Genomic DNA, 25,295 nt, shown 5'->3' on the forward strand with positions numbered 1-25,295 from the left:
TTAAAAGAAGTCAGGGATATGAAGTCCGTAGCATAGAACCTGACACACAGTAAGCTCAAGGCATCTGAGTCCCCTCTAGCCTTCCCTATAGAACTCCATGGACTTTCTGGTACCCAATTCTGCAGGTCCTGAGAACTCTCTTTCCATACGAGGAAGTGTTTTCTTTGCTCCTGAACTGTGAGGTTTCTGAGGACCAAATGTCCTGGCCTCCTCTGACACTCCGCTGCAGTGTTGAAAAGCATGGTCTATCACATATGGTCTGTGTGACCATGGGCATATCTTCTTGTGCCTGCTGGTGCCTCTGCTTCCTCATCTGTAAAATGTGGCTAATGAGAGTTATCTTGCTTGGTAGAGAGCTGGTGTGAGGTTCAAATGTGTGCATTGAGTGTGCAGAGTTTTGCACAATTCCTGGCACAGATTTCAACAAATGCTGGAGACCATGGTCATTCCCCTCACCCCCTGACAGGGCCCAGCAGAGTGCATAGGGGCACTGGCACTTCTTTGGGGAGTGAGGCAAGGCAGTTTTCCTAACAAGAGGCTACGGTCCTCTGTTTCTCCCTTTTGGGGAGAGCCAGGCAGCCAGGCTGATACCTCCTTATGTAGGTGGTCATAGCCGACAGGGAGGGGAGGATTGTGCTGAGGACAGAATGCTAGCAAGTAGGGAGACTGCCAGGTCCCAAGTCAGCTGAAGGAATGAGAGGCCATTCTCCACACCCAGGAGTTGACTCATGAACACCATTCTCAGGTGTAGGAACAACATTCTCATGTTCCAAGTCCAGTGAGCAATGTTACTGCCACTCCTCAAATGAGCTTCTCCTCCGCTCATTAAAATGTGTAGGCCAGCAGCGCAGTACTTGGTCAGCTTTGAAGCATCGCCTCCCTGGGGCGGCCCTGAGATAACCCAGCCTAACGTTTTAATAAAAGCAAGATGAAAAAAAAAAAAAAAAAGCAAGATGATTCCCGGTCTCCTTCCAAATAAAGTTAGGCTGCCTGGCCTTGCTTCCAGAGCTCAACCTGATGGGAGAGAGGTGGGCTGGAGAAGCCAGAACGAATCTCATCACCCAGATATTCCACTTCAGGGGCAGGGTGGGGAGGCGGGGGCCCTCCCAGGCTGAGACACTGCACAGAGCCCAATGGCAGGGCCTCTCTGCCAGAGCCACTGGGCTGGTTCACCGTGAGTGTCTATCTTCATTGAAGACTGAGGATGGGTAATATTCCATTGTATTAGGGAGGGCACATGATGAGATGAGCACTGGGTGTTATACCATATGGCAAACTGAATTAAAAAAGAAAAACAGAAGAGCGAGGATGAGGAGTCTCTTGCTGTGAATCTGCCTGTCGGGTCTTGTGAGAACAAAGAGGGTTTCTGTCCTGCCCTTCCTGGCCTGCCTCCTACCTCAACCCCAGCACACGTCACAGTTGGGCCATTGCTGGGGGAGCCGCGATACATACATGGGTGCACGAATCCACTCCCCGGGTGAAAGGCACAGCCACGACGTCTGCAGCCGCATATGGAATACACACTCTCTCTCTTTCCTCAGCGTGCAGTCACCCGTGGCAGCTCACGCTGGCTAGATAGTTCTTCCTCCTTTTGAAGTCTCCACCACATCTTGTGCCCACTGAGTGGGAAGTTCCATGCTGCCGGGTTCTTATTTTCATAACACAGTGGAAACATTTGGCCTTTTCCATAATATTTAGCTCTCCTGATACAATACATAGACAGTACTTTTTTTTTAATGTTGTGTTTTCAAGGGACTGTTTATTTAATGGCGATCTGTAGGATACCACACATGGCTATGGGAGGCGAGTCCTGCAGGCAGGGGTAAGGGGAGGGCAGAGGAACCATCTAGAATGTTGTGCTCCCAACCCACTTCTGGAACACACACAGGCATCCAGTCTTCTCTAAAGAGCATAATTTATTATGCCTCTTTTAAGTTAAAGAGGGTCTCTAAGGTACTCCCTGAGGAGCCCCCATCCCCAAAAAGCAATAAATGAGAGTAAATGAACACATGTAAGAGTAAGAAGATAATGCCACTTTTAAAAGGAAGGAATGTTTGTTTTTTTTAAATAGGTCTGGTTCTAGCCTTTGAAGATGATGGATTAACATGTAATCCTGTGTCAACCACCCAACAAGTATTTACTGAGCACCTGCTAAGTGCAAAGCTCTGTGGAAGAAGGCAGGGAGAGCAGGGAGTGGGGCCAGGTCCCATCAAGAAGAAAGGAGAGGAAGGCCCTCATCACTGCCCACCCACAGCTCATAGTGGAATTGGAGAAGTCAGGCAGACATGTAAAACATAGCCAACACAAGACCTCAAGCCACATTTACACCTTGCTGGAACAAGGCAAGGTATGAGACTCTAGTATCAATCCACGCCAGCAACATAAGGTGTCAGGAAACAGTTATGATTCATTAAGCAACTGAACACTTCAAAGCCAAAATTTGGATAGTACTAGGTAGGAGGCTTTTTCCTATAATTATCCCTGGCAAAGAAGCCCAACTTATTTCCATTTGCAAACAAGGCTACAGGCCACAAATGAAACAGAGCTAAATCCCAACCCTGGCTTATGTGATGGGAGTAATATCCGGGAAAGGCCTGCAGCCCCAGGCCCACCTGCAGATGCAGGTGAAGCAATGTCCTTCAGGCGCCAGTCCTAGAGTCAAACACAAGAATGGCCAGTAAGGACTCGAGGCCTGAGCAAATGAGGAACACAAGAGAAGAGGGGCTTATTTCAGATTAAGTTGGAAAACAAAGGAGGTTTAGTTTTGAAAAGCCAGCTGAGTTCTTAAGATAATGAAGGAAGGTTTTAGGTTTCTGGTCCCATTAGTGAGAACTGGGTTTAAATTAAAGAAAGAATTCTCTTTACAGGCAAGGGAGACAGACCAGGAAGGACGATATGAAGACATGAAAATTCACTATGTCTTTCAACTCGGGTTAGATTGGCCCCTGGAGAGAAGTGTCAACAGCCTGGAAGGTCCCCTCTGGAAGGGAGAGAGGGAGATGACTTAGTCTTCTGGATAATACCGAATGTTTGTGAGGGTGGGAGGGAGATGAGAACCTTGGCTCGTTGCTGGTAGTTGTCTAAACAGAATAGCCATTCTGGAAGCAGTATGGTAGCGTTTACTTAACCTCGATCTGTGTATGCCCACCCTGTGCTCTAGCAATCCCACTCCTGGATGTACATCCTGGAGATGTCTCCACAGTCTGCAAGAGCAGTGGCCTCTGGGGGTGTTTGCTGCAGTGATGTCCGCAGCAGACAAGAGTTGGAAACAACCTCAGTGTCCGTTAGGAGGGGAAGCAACTGAGTACCACGTGGTAGACACCAGCGTGGAACTCGATGCAGCAGTCAGAAGTGACAACACAGACATACACAACAATATAAGTCGATCTTATAAACACAGTATTGAGTAAAAAGGGAACTTACCAAATAAAATCTACAGCATAACACTAATATAGTAAGCCACAAACACAAACAGCACAGCTAGTTTTCCGAGGATATGTGGGTTGTTTTTTTTTTAAGATTTTATTTATTTATTCATGAGAGAGAGACAGAGACACAGGCAGAGGGAAAAGCAGGCTCCACGCAGGGAGCCCAACGTGGGACTCGATCCTGGGTCTCCAGGATCACGCCCTGGGCTGAAGGCGGCACCAAACCTCTGGGCCACCAGGGCTGCCCAATATGTGGGTTTATATTAAACAGGCTGGATGGATGTGCAAGGGGGAAAAAAATAGGAATGAGGATTAGGGATGAAGGAGAATAATGAAAATAAAGCAGGAGGAGAGCTTTGCAATAGCAATAATAAACAGTGAATTGAAAAACGTAATGAACTTAACTTGCTACACCTGAGGTCAGAAAAACCAGCATAGGATGTACTCTTAAAGGCAGGGAAGGACACAGTACAGGGCAAGACCAGCAAATATGGATGGAGTGTTAACACTCAACGTCCACCAGAGCCCTTGTCTTAAGGAGCTTAGCATCTGGTGAGTAGTCTGGAGCTCAAGAAGAGGACCCTGTCCATCCTTTCCTCATCCCAAGCATCTGGGACAGTGCCTCCCGTATGCTTTTTCAATTAGCCTTGCCAAGGAAAACAAACATCTACACCAATAATTATTACAAGCTAGGAGTGGAGGAAGCCCGTCTGCCCTGGATGGATCTGGAAAGTTCTTTATAAGACACATTGAGGGGATCCCTGGGTGGCGCAGTGGTTTGGCACCTGCCTTTGGCCCAGGGTGTGATCCTGGAGACCCGGAATCGAATCCCACCTCGGGCTCCCGGTGCATGGAGCCTGCTTCTCCCTCTGCCTGTGTCTCTGCCTCTCTCTCTCTCTCTCTCTCTCTCTCTCTGTGACTATCATAAATAAATTTTTTAAAAAATTAAAAAAAAAAAGACACATTGAGATGAGCCATGAGGGGTTTTAGCAGGTGAGGCGCATGAGCCAGGCAGTGAAAACTGCTAGGGCAAAGGTATGAGAAGGATGCTGGGTGACCCAAAAGTGATCACTCAGGTCTAGGCTGTCTGCAGGGCCCTGCAGAAGCCTATCCAAGCTGCCACATGGGCTGGGATTGTTGTGATGGGGGAGGGGTACAAGGTGGAGGCAAAAGCCTGATGGACCCATGAGACTGGGCAGAAGCAGGCACTGGACACTCACTCCAGCCCTGGGCTCATCCTCAGAAGTCCTGGAAAGCTGTGAAAAAGATATGAACTTTGGGTCCCATCCCCATACCAGGCTCACTGAATAAGGAATCAGCCTCCAGGCTTGGGGCAGGTAAGCCCTAAGGAAGGATTCTCTCATCAGCTTCCCAGTAGATCCGGGAACCCCTCGTCAATAGAACACACAATACAAATGAATGTCAGGGGAGAAGTCAAAAGTCACTCCTGGATTTTGAATCTAGAGACTGGAAAAATGGTAGTGCCATTAATTTAAATACAAGGGGATCAGGGAGTAGAGTAAGGTGGGTGGGGAGGGAGGGATTGCCCTTGGTGAAGTCTGGCTGGCCAGGGACAGAAGTTCCTGCTAGAGACACAAGTCTGCCCAGTGGTCACAGATTAAGGGGAAAAGAAGGTCCAGAACCAGAGTTCAGAGAGAAGGAATGGAAGCACAAAGATTGGTTATTGAACAGAACTTGGGAAAACATCTTTGTTTAGGACGTGGAAAGAGTTATCAAAGGAGGTAAGAGTGATGAGAAATGGGGAAAATCAGCATGGAGAAATGCTATGAAGCCAAGTTTCTGCTTTGCAGCTGCAGCAGAATTACATCCCTCTGGGGAATACTAACTTCACTCTCTGGGTCCATCCTCCTGACTACAAATCCCCTAATGAGGCTGCAGATTATGGAATCTTCTTAATCCTGAAGCAGAATGGAGTCTATCTTGCAGGTACCCCACCCTCCCCTGCTACAATGCAGGTGGACCAGTCTGGACACCCGACACGGACTACTGATCTCTTTTATGCCAGTTCAGTGGTTCCTACACTGACAGAATCACATCCAAAGGGCCCTCAACACTGAACTGGATAGGCAACATAGGGACGTTCAAAGGTAATTTTGGCCCTCCTTGCTGCCTTGAGAACCTGAGCCACGCATCAGATGAGGCTGCACCACACTGCCATCACCTCCCAACTGGTCTTCCAGGTTCCTCCCATCTCTGGGGTCCAATAGATCCTTCACACCTCGTGTGGGGCTGTATCTTTAAACACACACTGGGTCATGTCAAGCAACACCTCCAGGGCCTCCACGTGCTTGCAGGGAAGTCTGAACTCCCAGCACAGCATTCCAGCCCTGTACCCCAGTCCAGCTCTACTCATACCCCAGTCTCTGCCCATGCCCCAAGTTCCGGAGCTTCTCTTTGTTCCCCCTCATCTGTCACCTGCTCTATTGCTGCCTCCCCAGGGAGAACCTGTCTTTCCCTCCTTCTTTCCTTAGTAACCCAGAGATTAAGAGCACAAGCCCCCAGAGACTACGGTGCCTGGCTCTGACTCCCAGCCCCACCAATTACTGGCTCTACCACCCTGGCTAAGTCTCTTCCTTCTTTAGTAAGCTAGGGATGAGTTAACACCTACTTCACATGGTTGTGAGGATAAAAGAAATAATACTCAGCACTCAACAGCGCCAAACAGTAAGATATCCATTAAAACAGATAAATACATGCACCCTCATGCACATATCTGCTTTTGTATCACCATAGAGCATTCATTTCATCCTACTTAGCCACCCATGTGGGGTCTCTCCCTTACACTGTAATTCTGCAAGGGCAAAGACTGAGTCTTGATGTCACCCCCCACCCTGCTATCCACTCTTTCCATCCTATGGAAGCCCTAGGTTCCTAGCAGAGGTTAATCTGTCAAGTGCTAGGCAGCCACTGAGGGGTTTTGAGCAAGAAAATGATCAAACCAAAGCAGTACCGAGAGAAGTCAACTCTGGTGTGGGTCTGCCAGGACAAATAGGAGTTGCGCTATAAGCTGTTTGGGAGCTCCTAGGGTCCAGGGCTGAAGGCCTGACCTGGAATGGTGGCTGAAGTAGTGTGAAGAGAGCTGGACACAGCAGCAGTGAGGTCCACTGCAAAGGAAGCAACCACAACCCTGTCAATGCTACACTCTTCCTAATGTACAATAAACTCCACCAAGGCATTGAGCAGCTAAGCTCCACTCCCAGGTGGGACTCACCAAGAGCGGTGGGTTCTGGGCTAATTTGTGTCTAATTATCACTTCTGCTATCTCAAGAGTCACTCAACCAAACCTATGTCCAGATCCTCCTGCCTTTTTTGCCTCTTCAAATTCAGAATTAGGCCAGACTTCCATACCAGTGAACTAATAAGGCTGAGCTTTCTTTTCATGTTTTTAATTTTTATCAACTTTTTAAATTTTGGAATTGCAGTATTGTTTTTTTACTTTGAAAAATTTTTGTTTTGTTTTGACATTTCACCATAATATAAACTCTCTAGAGCAGGGATTTTTGCCAGTTTTGTGTACTAATACATCCTTAAACCTAGAACAATGCCTGGTACGTGGTAGGCATTCAACAAATCTTCACTGAATGTATGAATGAACGAGAATGAAGAATACATGTAACATATAACAAATCCTCCTACACTACACTCAAAATAAATGCATGCTACAATTTATCATTTTTAAAATAAAACAGAAACATTATGAAGTTCAAATTCCTTTGTCCTCTGACCAATCTCATGTCTCTCTCCCCATCCTGAAATGACCAGTGCCATTAAATTTTTTTTTAAAGATTTTATTTATTTATTCATAGAGATGCAGAGAGAGAGAGAGAGAGAGGCAGAGACACAGGCAGAGGGAGAAGCAGGCTCCATGCAGGGAGCCCGATGTGGGACTCAATTCCGGGACTCCAGGATCATGCCCTGGGCTGCAGGCGGTGCTAAACCGCTGCGCCACCGGGGCTGCCCCCCCCGCCCCCCCCCCCCCCCCCCCCGTTAATTTTTTTTATGCATCCTTCCAGTTTGTGTGTTTTTATACTTTTCCACAAACATATGTAAACATATGTAATACACTATTGATTTGTGAATAATTTGTAATTTATAGAAATGGTATATTTACAGATGGTAAATGGTAGAATAGATAATATTTTAATTGCTTTTTTTCATTTACTCTTCTTCTGGGGATCTTTCCATGTTGACACTTATGCAGCTTATTCACATTAATTGTACAGAATTCCATCATGTGAATAGAGTAGCCCCCCCTTATTCGAAGAGGATATATTTCAATATCCCCAGTAGATGCCTGAAACTGCAGAGTACCAAACCCTATTTACACCATGTTTTTTCCTATACATACATAACCATGATAATTTATAATAATAATTTATAAATCAGGCACAGTAAGAGATGAACAACAATAATAAAATATAACAACATACTGTAATATAGGCAAATCCCAGTTTTATTGTGTTTCACTTTATTGTGCTTTGTAGCAATTGTATTACTTACAAATTAAAGTTTTGTGGCAAACCATGTCAAGCAAGTCTGTCAGCACCTTTTATCAACGGCAATTGCTCACTTAGCATCTCTGTCACATTTTGGTAATTCTCACAATATTTTAAACTTCTTCATTATTACTATGATATTTGTTTGTGATATTACCTGAGACTAGTGATTACAACTCACTGAAAGTTTGGATGATGGTTAGAATCTTTCAGCAATAAAGTATTTTTTAAAAATTCTATTTATTTTGGGGAGCGAGAGAGAACACTCACAGGGTGGGTGGGAAGGGGCAGAGGGAGAGAGAGAACCCTAAGCAGACTCCCCATTAAGCATGGAACCATACACCAGGCTCAACCTCACAACCCTGAGATCATGATCTGAGCCAAAATAAAAAATCAGACACTCAATTGACAGAGCTACCCAGGTACCTCAGCAATAAAGTATTTTTTTTTTAAGATTTTATTTATTTATTCATGAGAGACACAGAGAGAGAGAGAGAGAGAGAGAGAGAGAGAGAGAGAGAGAGGCAGAGATACAGGCAGAGAGAGAAGCAGACTCCATGCAGGGAGCCTGACGTGGATCACACCCTGGGGTAAAGGCGGCGCTAAACCACTGAGCCACCCAGGGATCCCAGCAATAAAGTATTTTTAAATTAAGGGATATCCATTGTTTTTTTAGACACAATGCTATTGCATACTTAATAGACTACAGTATAGTATAAATGTAACTTTCATATATGCTAGGAAACCCCAAAATTCATTTGACTCACTTTATAGAGATACTTGCTTTATTGTAGTGGTCTAGAACCAAACCTGCAAGATCTCCAAGATTTGCCTATTAAAATTATAGGAGGGGTGCCTGGGTGGCTTGATCAGTTGGGTGTCTGCTTTTGGCTAAGGTCATGATCCCAGAGACATGGGATTGAGCTCCCTGCTGTGCAGGGAGCTTGCTTCTCTATCTTCCTCTGCCTGCCGCTTCCCTTCCTTGTGTTCTCTCTCTCTCCATCAAATGAACAAATAAAATCTTTAAAAAAAAATAAAAATAGGGCCACATGGTGGCTCAGTGATTGTCTGTCTTTGGCTCGGGTCATGCTCCCGAGGTCCTGGGATCAAGTCCCCCATCAGGCTTCCCACAGGGAGCCTGCTTCTCCCTCTGCCTATGTCTCTGCCTTTCTCTGTGTCTCTCATGAATAAATAAATAAAAACTTTAAAATAAATAAATAATAAAATCATACGAATGTGTTCTCTCTCTCTCAGAATATCTTATTGTACTGTACACCCTTGTGATGATAAAAGATGATCAAATGCCTATGTGATGAGATGAAATGAGATGAGCTGAATGAGGTACTCATTTTGACATAGTGTTAGGGTACATATTGATTGACCTTCTGATCTTATGTCAGAAGGAGAATCATCTCCCTCATCTCCTATGATTAACTTCAGGTAATTGAAACCCCCCCCCCCAAAATAAACTAAATAACCATTAGCAGTCACTCCTCATTTCCTAACCCCTAAAAACAACTGATCTACTTTCTGTTTCTATGGGTTTGCTTATTCTGGGTATTTCATATTAGTGGAATCCCACAATATGTGGTCTTTTGTGTCTGGCTTCTTTCAATGAGCATACTACTTTCAAGGTTCATCCATGCTTAACTATGAATCAGCACTTCATTCCTTTTTATGGCTTAATAATATTCCACGGAGAAGCATTTCATCACCACTGCCAGAGACTGCTACACTCATTTCCCCTGCCAGAGGGACCATGGGAACACTGTGGAGCCTTTGTCAGTCTCAGACATCGAATGCCTATGATAAGCAGAGGGCTCTATTCATTCCACTGGACGAGGGTATAAGTAAGAAATTAAAACTTTGGGGCTGTTTGTTCCTGTAACATAACCCATCCCATTCTGACTGCTATGCCAATTTTTCACTTTTATAAATACACAAGAATGAAAGTCCTTGTACATGTCTTTCTCTGTGCATTTGGGAAGAGTTTCTCTAGACCCTGACTCTAGGGTATCCACCTAAAACTACTACGTCAAAGCATATGCACAGTTTAAAATTTATTAGATATTTCCAAATTATTTTCCAACATGGTTGAAGCACGTAAACTTCCACCAGCAGCATAAAAATGTTCCCACGTCCCCACAGTCTAACCAACACTTAGTATTGTTAAGACTTTTCATCCTGTGCTTTCCAACTGGGAATCACATAATCTCTTGAACAAAATTGCTAACTCCCCTCAAGGGTATAGAATATACCAAATATTATGGTTAGAAAACCCTTTATGTTGCATCTTTTGCTTTTTTTTCCCATCTTTTTCTTTTAAACATTACTTTAGCCTGACACCCAACAATAGGTTAGAAAAAAAATGCAAGATAATACCATGTTCTTGAATTGATTCCACAAACATCAGGAATCCACAAGGGCCTTCATTGTAAATATCAGTTCTCATTGTATGGATTTAGATGCAGATGGAATAGGAGAAAAGGTTAAATGTGGATAGACGGACTTGACATAAACCCCAGATTCTCTTACCTACCATTGTCTCTTCCATAACGTATCCTACAAAAAGAGTAGCCCAAATTCCCAAGATACATATGCGTATTTAGGGCAGCACTGTTTATAATAGCCAAAAAAAGAAAAAAGTTGGAAACAATCCAAATGTTCATAAATCGGGGATAGGTTTTTAAAAATTATAATTTCTTGCTATCCACTTCTGAACCGCATTGAAAGTAAGATGATAAATTTCCACAGTTTAATAAGACAGTTTCAGCTGGGATTTTGTTACTTGCAGCTCAACATCCCCTCACAGACTCACCAGTTTTGCAGGGGACCAGCTCTAGCTACAGGAGAGGAACGCAGTCTGACTCCACACGCAGAGTACTCCAGAGCAATTGGCAACTTCCCTGTCAGCTGCCCCCAAGAGAGAAGTCCCATGACCCTGCATCTCGAGGGAAGAGGCTGACCAGGAACCCGGCAACTTTCACCAGAACTTGGTAAGGAGGCTGGGGACTTAGTCAACATTCAAAACAAATAAAGATGCTTTTATCCTCTCTCCCTATCCCCTCCCATCCCCTCCCGGAAAGAGAGGCTCCCTGGGGGACAGATCAGTAAAGGCTTTGCATGGTTTCCACCCTTCCCCCAAGTTGTTGACCAGGCCAAAGGAAGTAACGGGAATAAACCCAGGCAAGTTCAATATTTTCCTATAACACCCAGCCTCAGCCAGCTTCCAGGTGCTAAGGTAGCGGAGAAAATCCACATGCTGCACCAGCCAGCGATGACAGGCTCCAATGGAACCTGCATTCAGGACCATGGGTCAGCCCTGCCAAGACTTCGATGAGGGTGTGTGCTCAGAGCTCCTCAGCTACCACCGGGACTGAACCAAGCTCAATGTATGAGCCATCGAAAGGGCTGGTGGAGGATGAACCTTGAAACCGTTATGCTAGCCAAAGAAGCTGATCACAAAAGACCACACGCAACAGGCAAATCTACAGGGTTAGAAAAGAACTACATGATTTCCAAGGGCCAGGAACCAACTGATGGAGGGGGTTTGTAAGCGATGGCTGAAGCATTCTTATTTTGGGGGGGTAATGAAAATGTTCTGAAATTGACTGTGGTGGTGGTGGTTGCGCAACCCTGTGACTTGGCAAAAAGCCACAAACGTGTATGCTTTATTTTTTTTTATTTTTATTTTTATTTTTTACGTGTATGCTTTAAATGGGTCCGTTGTAAGGTATGAGAATTACATCCCAACAAAGCTGTCCCCCAACAGGAGGATGTCTAACAGCTCCAATGTCAGCTGTCTGTCACCATCATCCAGGGGAGCTCAACCAGGATGCCAAGCTCCCACTGTTGCCTGAGATGTTACCATTAATACTGCTTCTATGACTACCACCAGCTCTAGGAGCTTGAGCTACTTTTATTATCCCCATATTACAGATGAGGAAACTGAGGCTCAGGAAGATTAAATAACCTTCTCAAAGTCACATGGCTTGTAGGGGGCTCTGACTCACCTATCACTACCGGACTATACCACATCCTAGTCCAATTCAGCAGAGAGCCAAACAAATTCACAAGTGTTAACACTGTATTAGATAACACCTAATATCCACAGCATTAGTGCTGGAAAGTTATCTGAAGGTGATTTTGGAAAATTTGTGCTACTCAGGCTGCCTTGCATGAGTCTGCCTGCTTCCCAGGGTCCACCTTGGCTGATGTTGGGGACACATGGGTGGGGGAAACATGGCCCTTTAAGATTCTCAGGGACACTGGCCAGAACTCTCTGCTCCCAAAGAACTGGTTAGAATCATCGAGCTGGCTGAGTACCAGGGGGCCCTCTCCCAGCCCAAGGAACCAAAGAGTATTGAGTCCATGAGTGAATCCCAAATGTCCCACTCAGACTCACATCTGGGACTGCAGATTCTGTGGGATTTCCCACTGTCCTGATGTGAGCTCTTTCGGACTGGAGCAGCCAGGCCATCCCAGTGGCCCCACTGCCTCTGTCTGCCAAGAACTTGCACTGACGAAATGTCCATGCTCTATTCCTTCCAGGAACCTAGACCCTGCCCAACCCTGTGAGAGGGTAAATCACATAGCAGATCACACAGACTGATCTGCATTGACCCATGTCCACGCATCCCTACATGTAACCTCACTGCAAACAGGAGGGACGTAGGCTCTTGGGGGATTAAATGTAGGAGTCAGTTTCCTAATTGGACTAAAATTTCCACAGCACCCTCAGTGAGGCCCAGGGAAGTGACCTCACGTGCTTCTCTCACTTCTTCTGTGCCCCTTCTCAATTCTTCCCTGGCTTTTGTGCAGCCTGTCCTCCATTTTCACCCTGCTACAGATCACATCAACTCTTTCTTCGAACTGGGTCCACTGGCATGCCCACACCAGCCTTCAGGCACCACGCTGCCCACCTGCCCGCTCTGGTGCTCCTTCCTCCATGACCTCCACTGAAGCTGGAAGTGAGGTTTCTAAAGCAAATTTCCTAAGATGGACAGGAGGGCCCTTGCTGCAGAGCCAGAGCCACAACAGAATCCCATCTCCCAGCTCACCCTTCTCAGATCAAGGAGGCAGGAGAAGGTGGGACTTAAGAGGCTGGTCCAATCCCAGCAATGCCACTTCTGGTTGTATCACCTTTGAGTAAGTAACTTACCCTTTAGGATCCCCAGTTTCCTTGCCTATAATATGGGAGTAACAGGCTCTTTCTTTCTTTCTTTCTTTCTTTCTTTCTTTCTTTCTTTCTTTCTTTCTTTCTTTCTTTAAGATTTTATTTATTTAATAATGAGAGACACAGAGAGAGAGGCAGAGACATAGGCAGAGGGAGAAGCAGGCTCCCTGTGGGGAGCCCGATGTGGGACTCGATCCCAGGACCCTGGGATCACACCCTGAGCTGAAGGCAGACGTTCAACCACTGAGCCACCCCAAGTGTCCCAGAATCTTTCTTTTGCAAGAGTGAGGTGAGGTCTGTGAGAGCTTGTCTGACAGAAGAGGCACTGGGAAAAGGATGTAAGGTAGTTACTATAAGTATATGTGAGGATCTATGAGACGATTTTGTATTATCTAAGTCTTCCTGGATCCTCTAGCTTGGCCATAAAGGGTTCTCAAGGATAAATGATGGCCCAGGAATATGCCTGATGGACAGTGACTCAACAGCTTGTACTACACACAAAACATACCATACCCAAATACACACATGTAAACACACACACACATCCCCACCACATGCATAAACACTTGCCAACACACACACATATACTACACATCCCCAAATACACATGCACTAAACAGACATATACACATACTCCTTTTCTCCCTTATAAGGACACCCAGTCTTGCCATAATTTCAAACATTGTCACAAGAAACTTTCATGTTCATAATGTCCAAATCCCTGCCAACTAGCCAGATGACAGCAGATACAAGTAGCCAGATACAGACAGGAATCTGACAACAAACCCCAGAGTTTCTTGTTCACAGACGTCCCCTTGCACCTGGCACAAAGGCTAGCAATCCCCAATTTTGTTTCCTCAGACACTGACACTGCTTCTCCCGGCCAGACCTGTATGGATAAAGATACTTGATTTCTATTTGTCCCTAGGACCCTTATTTGTTTCTTTCATTCCTGGGGCAAGTCCATATAAGGTCAGATTCCCATGTTTCCAAAGCCAAACTTCTCTCCATGGTATCTGCATTGACTGAGCTCCTTCTTTGATAAGCCCCTCCAGAAGCTGTTATGTTGAGAAGTATTCTTGAGCCCAGTCCTCTCTGACTCACTCCAGAAACTGCCCTCTTATTAAGCTAAAAAAGACCTGCATCAAACAAGGACCTGTTCTGACTCATCTATAACAAGAACCCCAGAAACCTGCAGAAAGATAGCATGGTCTGGGGGACTGAGTCACAGACAAAGGTTTCCAGTCCTAGTTCCACCACGTGCTAGCAGAAGTTTGTTATCATAGTTTGGGTTCATCCCAAAGTGGATTCTAAGACAAGGCCATGGGTGCAGTGTGCCTGTTAGGGAGACGATTCCAGGAACCCCAGGTGAGGAAGTATGGAAAGCGAGACCAGGAAAGGATAGAGGGCAATAAAGGATAAAGGGTTAATGGCAGGTTACTGCTGTGGGCAACTGAGGTGTAGTCCCGCTGGGGATCTTCTGGTGTTCTGGCTACAACTCACCTCAGAATCCTCTCAGTGAAGAGCAGGCAGTGGAGACATGGACTTTGGTCCTCACTGCTTGAGGGCAACCCCCTGGGATAGTAACTCACGCCCCTCCCTTCCCCTGGCCTTCCTCAAGTGCACCTGCTTGGGCAGAGCAAGCTTCTGTGGGGCCAATGGGCTGCAGAAAGCCCTCACACCAAGAGCTGAGGTGGGGGGCAGGGTGAGGTGGGGAGCTTTCAGGGTCCTGCAAACTGCAGGTGAACTCAGGTGAGCCTAGGGGGTCCAGGGTGGGGCATCGACAGCGAACTCCATACTTAGAGAAGCCAGGAGCCTCTCTGAGCCTTTCCTCATCTGTGGAACAGGCAGGAGACCCATATTACTTCCTGGAGGGTCCCTCAGCAGCAGAGACTAAGTTTGTGAGCTCAGCAAGCTGAGATACTATGTAGGGGCCTCCGCAAGGGCAGCCCTGCTGACATAAACACCCAGACACTGCTCATCACGGGAGAGACACAGAAAAGAGTACAATACAAGGCTCCTAGCCAGAAAAGGTCGGTCTGAACAGACTATCCTCCTGGTCCCCCTGACATACCTTAAAGCTGCTTAAGTGGCCACCGTAGAGAGTGACCACTGGATACCTTACACTATCTCGGGTTCTCATTAGTGGCCTGACAAGGAGGGCATGGGCACCTTTGGCTGAGGAAACTGAACTAGGGGCAAAGCTACTCGTTTGCAGACACTCAGCTAGGAGACTGTGGTGAGCATTCAATCACCCACTGATCTGACTCTTTACGCTCCCCTTTCTCTAGAACCACAAGCTCCATTCAATATATCTCGATCACAAACACCACGGGCCTCTCATGGGTTCTTTTTTTTTTTTTTCTCATGGGTTCTAAATAGATATATGTAGCAGGCCCCAGAGGTTCTGGGCTGATGGAAAGCAGACTCCATGGGCTGTGCAGGCTCAGATAACAACAGGGACCCCTAGGTAGCACAAACTCTCTTTGAGGCATGGTTATAAGTGCTTTTATCTTATGATGATTATCTCATGTAATCCCCTCAGCAATGAGGAAGGCCATTCCCATAAGCCAGAACAGGAAACTGAAGCAGAGAAGTTAAGTGACTTGCCCAAGGCCTCACAGGAATAAATGGCAGAGCTCAAATTTGAACTTAGACAATCTGGTTCTGGAAGCTGCTGCTCTAAACTACTTTGCTACTTTCCTCTCAGTGGTGCAGACTCATTCCCTTCACTGTCTATTAGAAGGTGACAACCCTGGATTTGGGGAATGAAACTGCAGTTGGCCTCTCTGCCTGGATAAGAATTGACAAAGGCAGCATGGAGAAGACAGGATCCCACACCCGGACAGCACATCTCTCTTAAAGGACCAGGCTCCTGGGGAGACAGTGCAAATGCTGCCTCCTGAGTGGCGGTCTCTTTACTGGGGGGCTGATGTGCCCACAGTGGCACCTGGCACTGCAGCCCAACATGATTGGGATCAAATGCTTTGTTTTTCTCTTTTAGAGAATGATGACTTTCCAGTCTAGATGCTCTAATGGGGGTTCCTAGTATAATCTTTCCAAAAGGGAAGATAAATTCAAGAGAAAGCCAAAGATAACAATACGAGTTTCCCAGAGTATGGAGCCAGGGTGAAGCCAAAGCAAGCTGGTCCATGGGGAGATTGTAAAGATCATATGAAAGAACATCTTGGGGCTCACACATGAACAGAGATAACGAGTCAACCTCAGGGGGGATCTGCCCGCAGCTGGACGTAGTCCTTGGCCACAGACACGGTCTTCTTTCCGTTTCTTTCATTACATTGGCAGAACTACTGCCAAGTAGAATAGAAATCCCAGCTCTCCATTTTCATGCCTCCATCCTGCTTTATGACCGTTCTACCTCCACCTGTAGTCCCTCCTCAAGCGTAAGTTCTGAATGCAGGCTAGAAACAAAGCCATGCAACTTAGCACAGCCACACAGAAGTCAGGTTAGAAGGAGAGTAATTATGTCAGCTCTTGAATATGCACACATGACTGATTCTTTTAGAGGATGTCCGGCCTTACCTGCCAATGAGAACACACATGATTCTATTCATCAAACTCTTACTCTGTGCCTGGTACCATTTTGAGGGCTTTACATGTATTAACTCATTTATTCCTCACTACCAGCCTGAGAAGTGCTTTTATTATCCATGTGGTACAAATGAGAAAACTGAGGTGTGAAGGCCTTTAGCACCTCCCCCAAGGTCGTGAAGCTCTTGAGTGGCAAAGGTGGGATTCAAATCAGGCAATCTAGCTTCAGTGATTCCACTCTAGTTGCCTCTGTAGCAGTGGTTATAAACCTTCTACTGTGATAAACATACCATTACTTGCTTTGCAGAGAAGGAAACGGAGGCTCAGAGTTACCCAAGGTCACCAGCTGAGTGACAGAGCCAGGAGCCGCACTGATGTCAGACTTGAGCTTGAGTCTGTGGCCACCATGAAGACCTGCCTCACTGCAGGGCAGGAAGGGACAGTGGCAGTGGGTGGCCAACAGGCCAGTGATTCCTGGGAAGAGGGCATGCCAGGGCACACCAGCTGGTTAGCAAGGCAGGCTCTGTAGGGCACAGCCAATGGGCCCCCAACATCCCATGCCATTATACCCAGAAGGGCAGGGCCAAGCGAGAGTCAGGTGCTGTTGACAGACTGGCAGCCGACAGAGGTGATGTAGCCAACAGCTGCTGTTTATTTTGGGGCCCGGGAGGAGGGAACAGACTGGTTAGGACCCACCTCATTCCAACAATAAACTCAACAGGGCAGGGTGGGGAGGGTGCCCCCCTCCTAACTGAAGCAACAATCCAGCCACCTGCTGGGCTTTGCAAAGAGTTGAATGGTCTAGGTGTCAGAAACATCTTGCCAGACACTCTAATCTGGCCTCCACCAACACACACTGTGTTCCCCACCACCCCTCCCTCCCCAGCCCCATGTGCTGGACTTGTAAATGGCCCAGGAAGATAACCCACACACAGCAAACCCACCCCCCTGCAGTGTCAGGTTGCAGGGACAAATGGTTTTTCCTTTCTTGGGAACAAAGAAGGGCCATTCCTGCTGGCCACCCATGGCTTTGGTTCCCAAATTCTGACACTTGTTAACTCCATTCCTGCCAGTGGAGGACACCTGATGACAAAGGTCCTGCACATAGTCTTCTACAGATAGCCAACTTGAGCTCTGGCAAGGCTGGCTTGCAGGATTCCCTGAAAGGCCAGGAAGGAAGAGGTTTCCTGAAGGACTCTGGAGCCCTGCTCTGCCTCTTCCTTAGCCTACAATCTTTGGCCTCAGTTTTCTTATCAATAATATAAGAAACATAGTAGTGCTTTCCTCCTCGGGTTGTTGTAAGGATTAAATAAGTAAAGTGCCTACAAGAATGGCTGGCACATTGGGTGCCCAGGTGGCTCAGTCGGTTAAGCATTCGACTCCTGGTTTCAGCCCAAATCATGATCTTAGGGTCGTGAAATGGAGCCCTGCATCGGGCTCCAGGCTCAGCCTGGAGTCTGCTTGAGATTCTCTCTCTCTCCCTCTCCCTCTGCTCCTTCTCTGGGCTCATATATCCTCCCAAAATAAAATAAATAAAATCTTAAAAAGAAAAATGGCAGGCACATAAATGCTGCCATCATCATTGTCATCATCATCATCATCATCCCCATTTAGCCTATGATCTGTGAGCTCTAGAAGATCGTTTTCCTGGATAGTATACACAGAGTTTAGGTTCTAGGCTAGCCCATATATAGGTGAACCAAAGACATCTGGGTCTTTGGGCTACAATTCCATCTACTCCATGAGTGAGAAAAGTTTTGTTGGACTTGCTTGAGAATTTTAACACCATTTACAATATTATATCAATAGGAATATATATATTTTTTTAATTTCAAACAAGCAATTTCTATAGTTTTAAGTTAAAAACTATGGTTCTTTTTTAAAAAATATAGAAGTAGGGTAGGAGGAAAGGGACTTCAACAGAATGAAGCCTTTGTCCATGTATTTATCCCATTGATCAAAGACCTACTGTGATCCAGACCTTCTGCCAGCACAGGGAGGAGGTGTTAAAGATGAAAGGATATGGTGCCTGCTGCCTTCACAGGAGCCCCCCCACCCTCTGGCTGGGGAGCTGGAGGAGCTGCTTTCAGCACGGTGCCTTGTACCCAGTAGGTACAAACTCACGTTCAGTGAGTGAAAAGCCCTAACAGGTGCACTATTTTTGAGGTCCTGGAGTTCCTAAGTCCATGATGCTGCTGAGTTTCCCCAGAGAGTCCCTCTTAGGGGTTCAAAGTCGAACCCCACATACAGTCTCCAGAGAGCAACCTCTCTGCAATTCTTTGGCCAGTTTTAGTCTTCAGCAAGTCCTGAGCAAGCACTGTGCTCATTGCCAGGAGGAAGACAGGCTCAACTGGGCCTCTTCACTGCCCACGCTCTCCCCCTCACTGTTTCTACTAGATCATGCCAGCCTTTTCTCTGGAGAAGTCAGGTAGATTTCCACCTTAGGGCCTTAGCACTGGCTGTTGTGTCTCCCTCAATAGCTTTCCCCCCGAATATCTGCATGCCCTATTCCCTCACTCCCTCAGACCTTACTCAAAAGTCATTGTACAGATATACTGGCCTCCCTCAATGAAATAGCCTGGGTGGCTCAGTAGGTTGGGCGTCTGCCTTCGGCTCAGTAGGTTGGGCATCTGCCTTTGGCTCAGGTCAAGATCCCAGAGTCCTGGGATCAAGTGCCGAATTGAGCTCCCTGTTCATCTGGGAGTCTGTTTCTCCCTCTGCCCCTCCCTCTGCTTGTGCTCTCTCTCTCTGTGTGTCAAATAAATAAATACAATTTTAAAAAAAGAAATAGTACAACAACTCCCATCACCACCATCTCCTGTCCCCTCACCCTGCTTAGTTTTCTGTACAACATTGATCCCCCAACTAACACACTGTATATTTTACCTAAAATAGGTTTTTTATTGTTTCCCTTCCCCCATCAGAATGTAAGCTCCAAAAGGACAGGGACTTTTATCTGCTACACTGTGTTCCCAGTCAGTGGCTGGGACATAGTCAACATTGAAATGTTGACTGAATTACTGAGTATCACATTGAGGCCCATCCCTCGAGAGGCTTTTCCATCAACCAGGCAGCTAGACAGGGGCCTGCCAAAAGCTGGCCAACCAAGGCCATTCTTGGTGTTACACGAGTGGCAAAAATGATAAACATCATAAAAATTCACAGGAAATATTTTAAGAGTAGACATCAGAGAAGCTTCTGGAAGGTAGTAGAAACTGAGTAAAAGCATGAAGGAAGACCATGCTAATAATGGTAACAATAACTACCCTTTACTGAATAGCTATCTTGGGTCAGGCAGGACATAGAGAACAATCATATAGGCTAGTTAGTATTATTATTCCATTTTACAGATCAGAAAATTGAGGCCCACAGAGGGGAAGAAACTTGACAAAGTAAGAAAAGCTAGTAAGAGGCTTCTGAGCCAAAGCCCATGTAGCCAAGGCCATCGCTGCCCTGCCCCCAGCCTCTTGCTCTTGAATTCCAGTTGCTGGCTCCTGAGGCCCTCTCTGGGCTGCCAGGGCCTAGGATAGCCTAAGAAAGCAGCAGGCAGCAAATGCCCAGAATTAAACTCCCTTCTACTCCCAACCACAGCACTGTGGCCACAAAGCCATCTTCTCCAAGGACAGGATGTAGACCCCCATCAGCTAGAGCATCCGAGGGGCCAGGCCTTCAAAAGTGGCTCTGGACAAGAGTTCAAGGGGAATAAAAAATTGAATCCCAAAATAGAAGCCAGATCTTGCCAGGGGTTCAATCTCAGCAGCAAGAGGTTTGTTATCTTATCCCAACCATATCATGTGTTGATGGAGAGGCTTGGTGGGGAGGTCAGAGGATGTAGAGGACTTAGGGATTTTATCCTTACCCTTTAAGTTTCATCTGGGGACCCACGAGAGGTGCTCCCTAGAAATCCCCAGCCTCCAAGTCCTCAGGAGGCTAAGCCATGTATGAAGCTACAGGTCCTCAGCCTTCCAAGGGAAGGCATACTCGCCTGGGTCCACTCCCTTTCTTAAGCCTCAGGGCCAGGCTCTCAGCGTTCCATATGCCAGCAGAGCCAAAAATCATGGCTTCCCATGGGTGCATATGGCAGAGGGCAAAGTATAAGCACAGAGAGGAAGATCAAGTGTGGCTAGTTTTGACATGTTGCGGTTGCTTCCAGCTGGGCCAGGAATAAAAAGAGAACTCCCAACTAGACACACAGCCACTGGCGGAATCTGTCAATCTCCAGGGATCACAGTGGGCCATGAGGAACCTCTGTTGCTGCAGAGATCTGGGCTCAAACCCCCAACTCTTGCCATTCACTGCTGTGTGAGAGAGGGCAAGATGTAGCACCTCTCTGAGCCTTGCTGTCCTTGTCACCAAAACAGGGAGAGCACTCACAGTTTGCACAGATTAAAGGAAACAGTGGGTGAAAAGCCCTAGCCCAGTGCCTGCACCCAGAAAGGGCTCCCCTCATACTCTCTCTGATTCAACTTCCCCACTTCCCCTGCCAGGGAGCTGTGACGTCCAGAAATCATGGGGAAAGAAGGCTGCCCTTCTCAGGCTGCCGATGAGTGATAACCAAAGTAAATGATTAATCCTGGCTTGAACCAAAGTTCAGACATTGTTCTATTAGAGACCTTAACTCGGACAAAAGGATCTGTTTGCCAATCCACTGGGCCTTCAGGCAGCAGAAATCCCTGGGCAGTCAGCTCTGGAACTGCCCTTGCTGCCAAATGGCTGTCTGTGTCCCTTCCAGGTGCCAGGCACCGTGCTGAGAGCTGAATGAATCGATACCAGCCCGGGGGACAGAATTCAGGAAAGAGTCTCACTCTGTCAGAGTCCTGCTGCCAGCACCATGCCAGGCCAGCTAGGCCGCCTTCTCTGTTGTTATAATGAGAAATTCTCCCACACAGGCAAGTCCCTTAAAATAGCCCTTTGGGCCTGGGCCATCAGGAAACAGAATAAAGCTGGGTCGGAATGGGGCCTACCATGAAAGACTTTACAAAGCAGCCACTTCACATAACAGGGACAATCCCTTCATGCTTAGAACCCTTAGGTGGGCAAAAGCAGCAAGGCAGGCTTTCTCAACAAAGAATGCTTTGCCACAGGAGGACAGCATGTTCGGGCAGCAGGAACCCCCACTACCCCTGGGGCAGCCCCTGGAGAAGGACCAAGCGTGTCAAGTAGTGTGACAGCGTAAAACAGGCATAGGCTGGGGACAGGGGGTCAAACACACCTGGCTTTGTGCGTGATGAACAATGCAATCTGAACTTTCTGCACCTCAGTTTCCATATGAGTAATACGGGGCTAGAAACACGTGCCTTCAGGGCTGGTGTGGGGACAAGAGATTCTAAGTAAAATGTCTAGCGGTGCCTGGCCCAAAATAGGAATTCAGTGTGTGGTAGCTGTGGGATGATGATGCCCACATATGACAGGCCAAGGTCTCTTTTATGACTAAGTGAAAATACTCCTAGAAAAATGGAACAGTGAGGGCTCTCCACCAGGGACCACCAGCGATAGGCTGAAGTACAGACCAGCCCCACACCCTCGCCATCCCTAACCCCACCTGGAACACCCTGCAAGTCCACTGGAGCCCACCCCTCTCTCCCTGAAGTTGAGTGTTCTATCTCTGCCAGGCTCCAGGGACCCCAGAGACAGACTGGAGGGCCTCAGATGCCCCACTGCATAATTCATGCTGCACTGACACACACAGAGGAAGGGACTCCGACCCCACCCCACCGTGTCCCTCCACCCAGGCTTGGGGAGGATGGCTTCCTCACCAGCCAAAGGGAAATGACAGCAAAGGGCCGGAGAAAGGGCCAAGTGGAGGGGCAGACTGCCCAGCTGTTTCCCCTTTGCTAACTCAGTGCCTGATGTCACTTCCTCCCCTCAGGTAACAGTAGCAGGATATGTGCCTGGAAATAGGTCTGTCTCTTTCCATTCACAAAAATGACAGGTGTGGAGAGCAGCAAAGTGCAGTTTCCAGAGGCGGCTTTCTAGAAGACGTCTTCAATGAGGGCCGAAGGTGAACCTCGTCCACCCTGGCTACAAGGCTTCTCAGGAGAAGGAGCGTGGCTGGGGCATCTTACATGAACATTTCCTGGAGGTCAGGAACAGCTCCCCTTTGTAAAGCATTCCTAGCCCCGTCTGCGTAAGAAGCCCAACTGAGGGATCTGGGGAGCAACTGCTTTCTTTGGGCCCAGCGTTTCCCCAAACAGCTTTCACACCCACCCCAGCCCTGGGGCCCACCAGATGGGCAACTGGAGATCTAGAAGGGGAAGGTGACATGTGGAGGCTCTCACATCTGGAGAAGCCAGTCAGCTAGGCCCCATGTGGGATCTCCTTGGGACCCAGTCTTCCCAGGAATAAGATGTGAGTAAGGGCTCTGAGGAGCTGTGGGACAGGGCAGCTTTTGGAGTCAGCAGGCCCCTGTCCATATGCAGCTTATTAGATATTTATTATTAGGTATTTGGCAATTTATTTAAGCTCTCTGGGCCTCAGCATCCTTACCAGGACAATGTGGACACTAGCAGGAACGACATGCTTTGGGGAACTGTTTTGAGAGCATCCATGTAAAACTCTTAGCACGTAGAAAGCATTTAGAAATGTTAGCTGTTCTATTTATTATTACATTCCCCCCAAAGAATCGGGCTTACTGGAATATCTGGCAGGGGTGTGGCAGGGGTTTAAATGAAGAGGTAGTTTGAAGCACCATATTTAAAACTAAAACCAGTTCAGAGAAATATTGAAGGAGAAGGCAACATGAGTGTGAATGTTTGGGGTGACAACCTTGGCTCCCAGCAAGCTGTTTAGGACTAGCCCCCAGGCCCTATGAGGAGAGGGGTTTCCTGGGGCGTCTAGTCAGCTCAGTCAGTGGAGTGAGAGACTCTAGATCTTGGGGTCATGATTTTGAGCCCCACATTGGGGGTAGAGTTCAACTGAAAAAAGAATAAATGAATTTATTTAAGGGGGGGGAGCTAAAAGTTCTTTAAAAACAAATAGGTTAGGGGTTTCCTCTCTCTTGCCACTGGGGTACTTCCATGGCAATGCTGGGGAATGTGGATGGAAATTATCCCACTCGGCACACCACTGCTGCACCAGGCCCCATGGGTCAGAGCCCTCCAGGGGTGTTGCCCAAAGCAGCCTGCACCTCGCTCCATGCTGCTCCCTCATCTCCTCCTCCACCCTTCGCGCCCCTACCCAAGACGTCTGGGGTGCAATCAACTTTTATGAGGCAGCCTGACCCCTCCGAGGAAGAGCTATAAACAGAGAGGGCTGAGGTCTGTCCTGCCAACAAAAGCGTCCCCAATGCAGAACTAGAAAAACTGCTCCAGTTCTTACTTCTGTTCCAGCTATGGCTGCAAGAACCACCCCAGCCCTGGGGCCCACCAGAAGGATCCCACAAGGACAGTCAGCTCCCCTCCCAAGGATTACTGGGTAGAAGTGTCTACACAACAAAACTGAATTCCATCCGCTGGCATTCAAGGCTCTCAGAAGCTGGCCCCAGCCTTCCTCCTCATCCTTCTCCTCCAGGTGGGTTTTGGCCACATTTTCCTAGCATAGCCCACCTCCATCCAGTACCTTTGCTTTTTCCTTTCTTAGAATGCCCTTCCCCTCTTTTCCCACCTAAATCCTACTCCTTCCCAGCCAAATCCTAATTACTCCTCAAAGCCCATCGTGAGCCTGCCTTCCCTGAAAACTCTAGTTCACAGAGAGCACTCCCCCTCCTGAAAAGCTTTAGGACTTAATTATTATTAAAGCAAGTACCTCTGTTGTGCTTCACACATACCAGGTAGGTTCTTAGCTCTTCAACTCTTCACATTTATTAACTCACTTAATCATCGCCACCACCATACAAGCTAAGTCCTCGTTTCCCCACATTGCTTGAGGAACCTGAGCTCCCAAGAGAGGAGTAGCTTGCGCCGGGCCCCATGGTGGCCAGTGGTGGAGACAGGCTTCCGTCCGATGGACAGCAGAGCCCAAGATGCTCCCTCACAACACGGCCTTCCAGGTGCACATGTCACCCTCTCAGGAGGAGCTACTGGCACTCCTTGCTTATTTTCATCCCCCTCTCTCTCTGATGGGGAAGAGGGCCACAGGCTCACAGACTTCCATGTCCAAGACCAGGGTAAGAATCCCAGCCTTGCCACTCAATTACTCTGAGAGTCACAAAAACACTCTGAGCCTCAATTTCTACATCTGCAAAGTGGATATAAAAACACCTCCCTACCGGGGCACCTAGGTGGCTCGATCAGTTGGGCATTTGCCTTTGGCCCAGGTCATGGTCCCAGCCCCACATTAGGCTCCCTGCTCAGCGGGGAACCTGCTTCTCCCTCTCCCTCTGTCTGCTGCTCCGCTTGCTTATGCTCTCTCTTGCATGCATTCTCTAATAAATAAATAAATAAAATCTTTAAAATAAAACAAAACATACCTCCCTACCTCACATGGTGGCTATGTAGCTCAAATAAAAGGTCCTCTGAAAGGTATCGTCTATACTGCCAGACATATGGTAAGTACTCACATATTGATTCTTCCCCTTCTCTCCTCACTGTGCATCTTGACAACCTCACGGGACTCTGCTCAGCACTCATTGCCAAAGTGGTGCCTTGCCTAGCAGTTACTCAGGGGTGTGAAAGAGGTTCACCC

General features: G+C 47.3%; 1 protein-coding gene across 4 annotated transcripts in view; it reads right to left on the bottom strand.

Annotated features, from left to right (window-relative positions):
* The window catches only part of SH3PXD2A (SH3 and PX domains 2A), a 235,174-nt gene that overhangs the window by 203,988 nt on the left and 5,891 nt on the right, over window positions 1-25,295 (bottom strand). The window contains exon 1 of one of the 4 annotated variants that reach the window (XM_038578700.1): window positions 25,171-25,186. The exons of the other annotated variants lie outside the window; for them this stretch is intronic. The gene's annotated coding sequence lies outside the window, so the exon portion shown is untranslated. Of the gene's footprint in view, window positions 1-25,170; window positions 25,187-25,295 lie in introns of those variants that run through there. 4 annotated transcript variants of the gene reach the window in all.

This window comes from Canis lupus, chromosome 28, assembly GCF_011100685.1.
Source record: "Canis lupus familiaris isolate Mischka breed German Shepherd chromosome 28, alternate assembly UU_Cfam_GSD_1.0, whole genome shotgun sequence".
NCBI classification, from domain to species: Eukaryota; Metazoa; Chordata; class Mammalia; order Carnivora; family Canidae; genus Canis; species Canis lupus.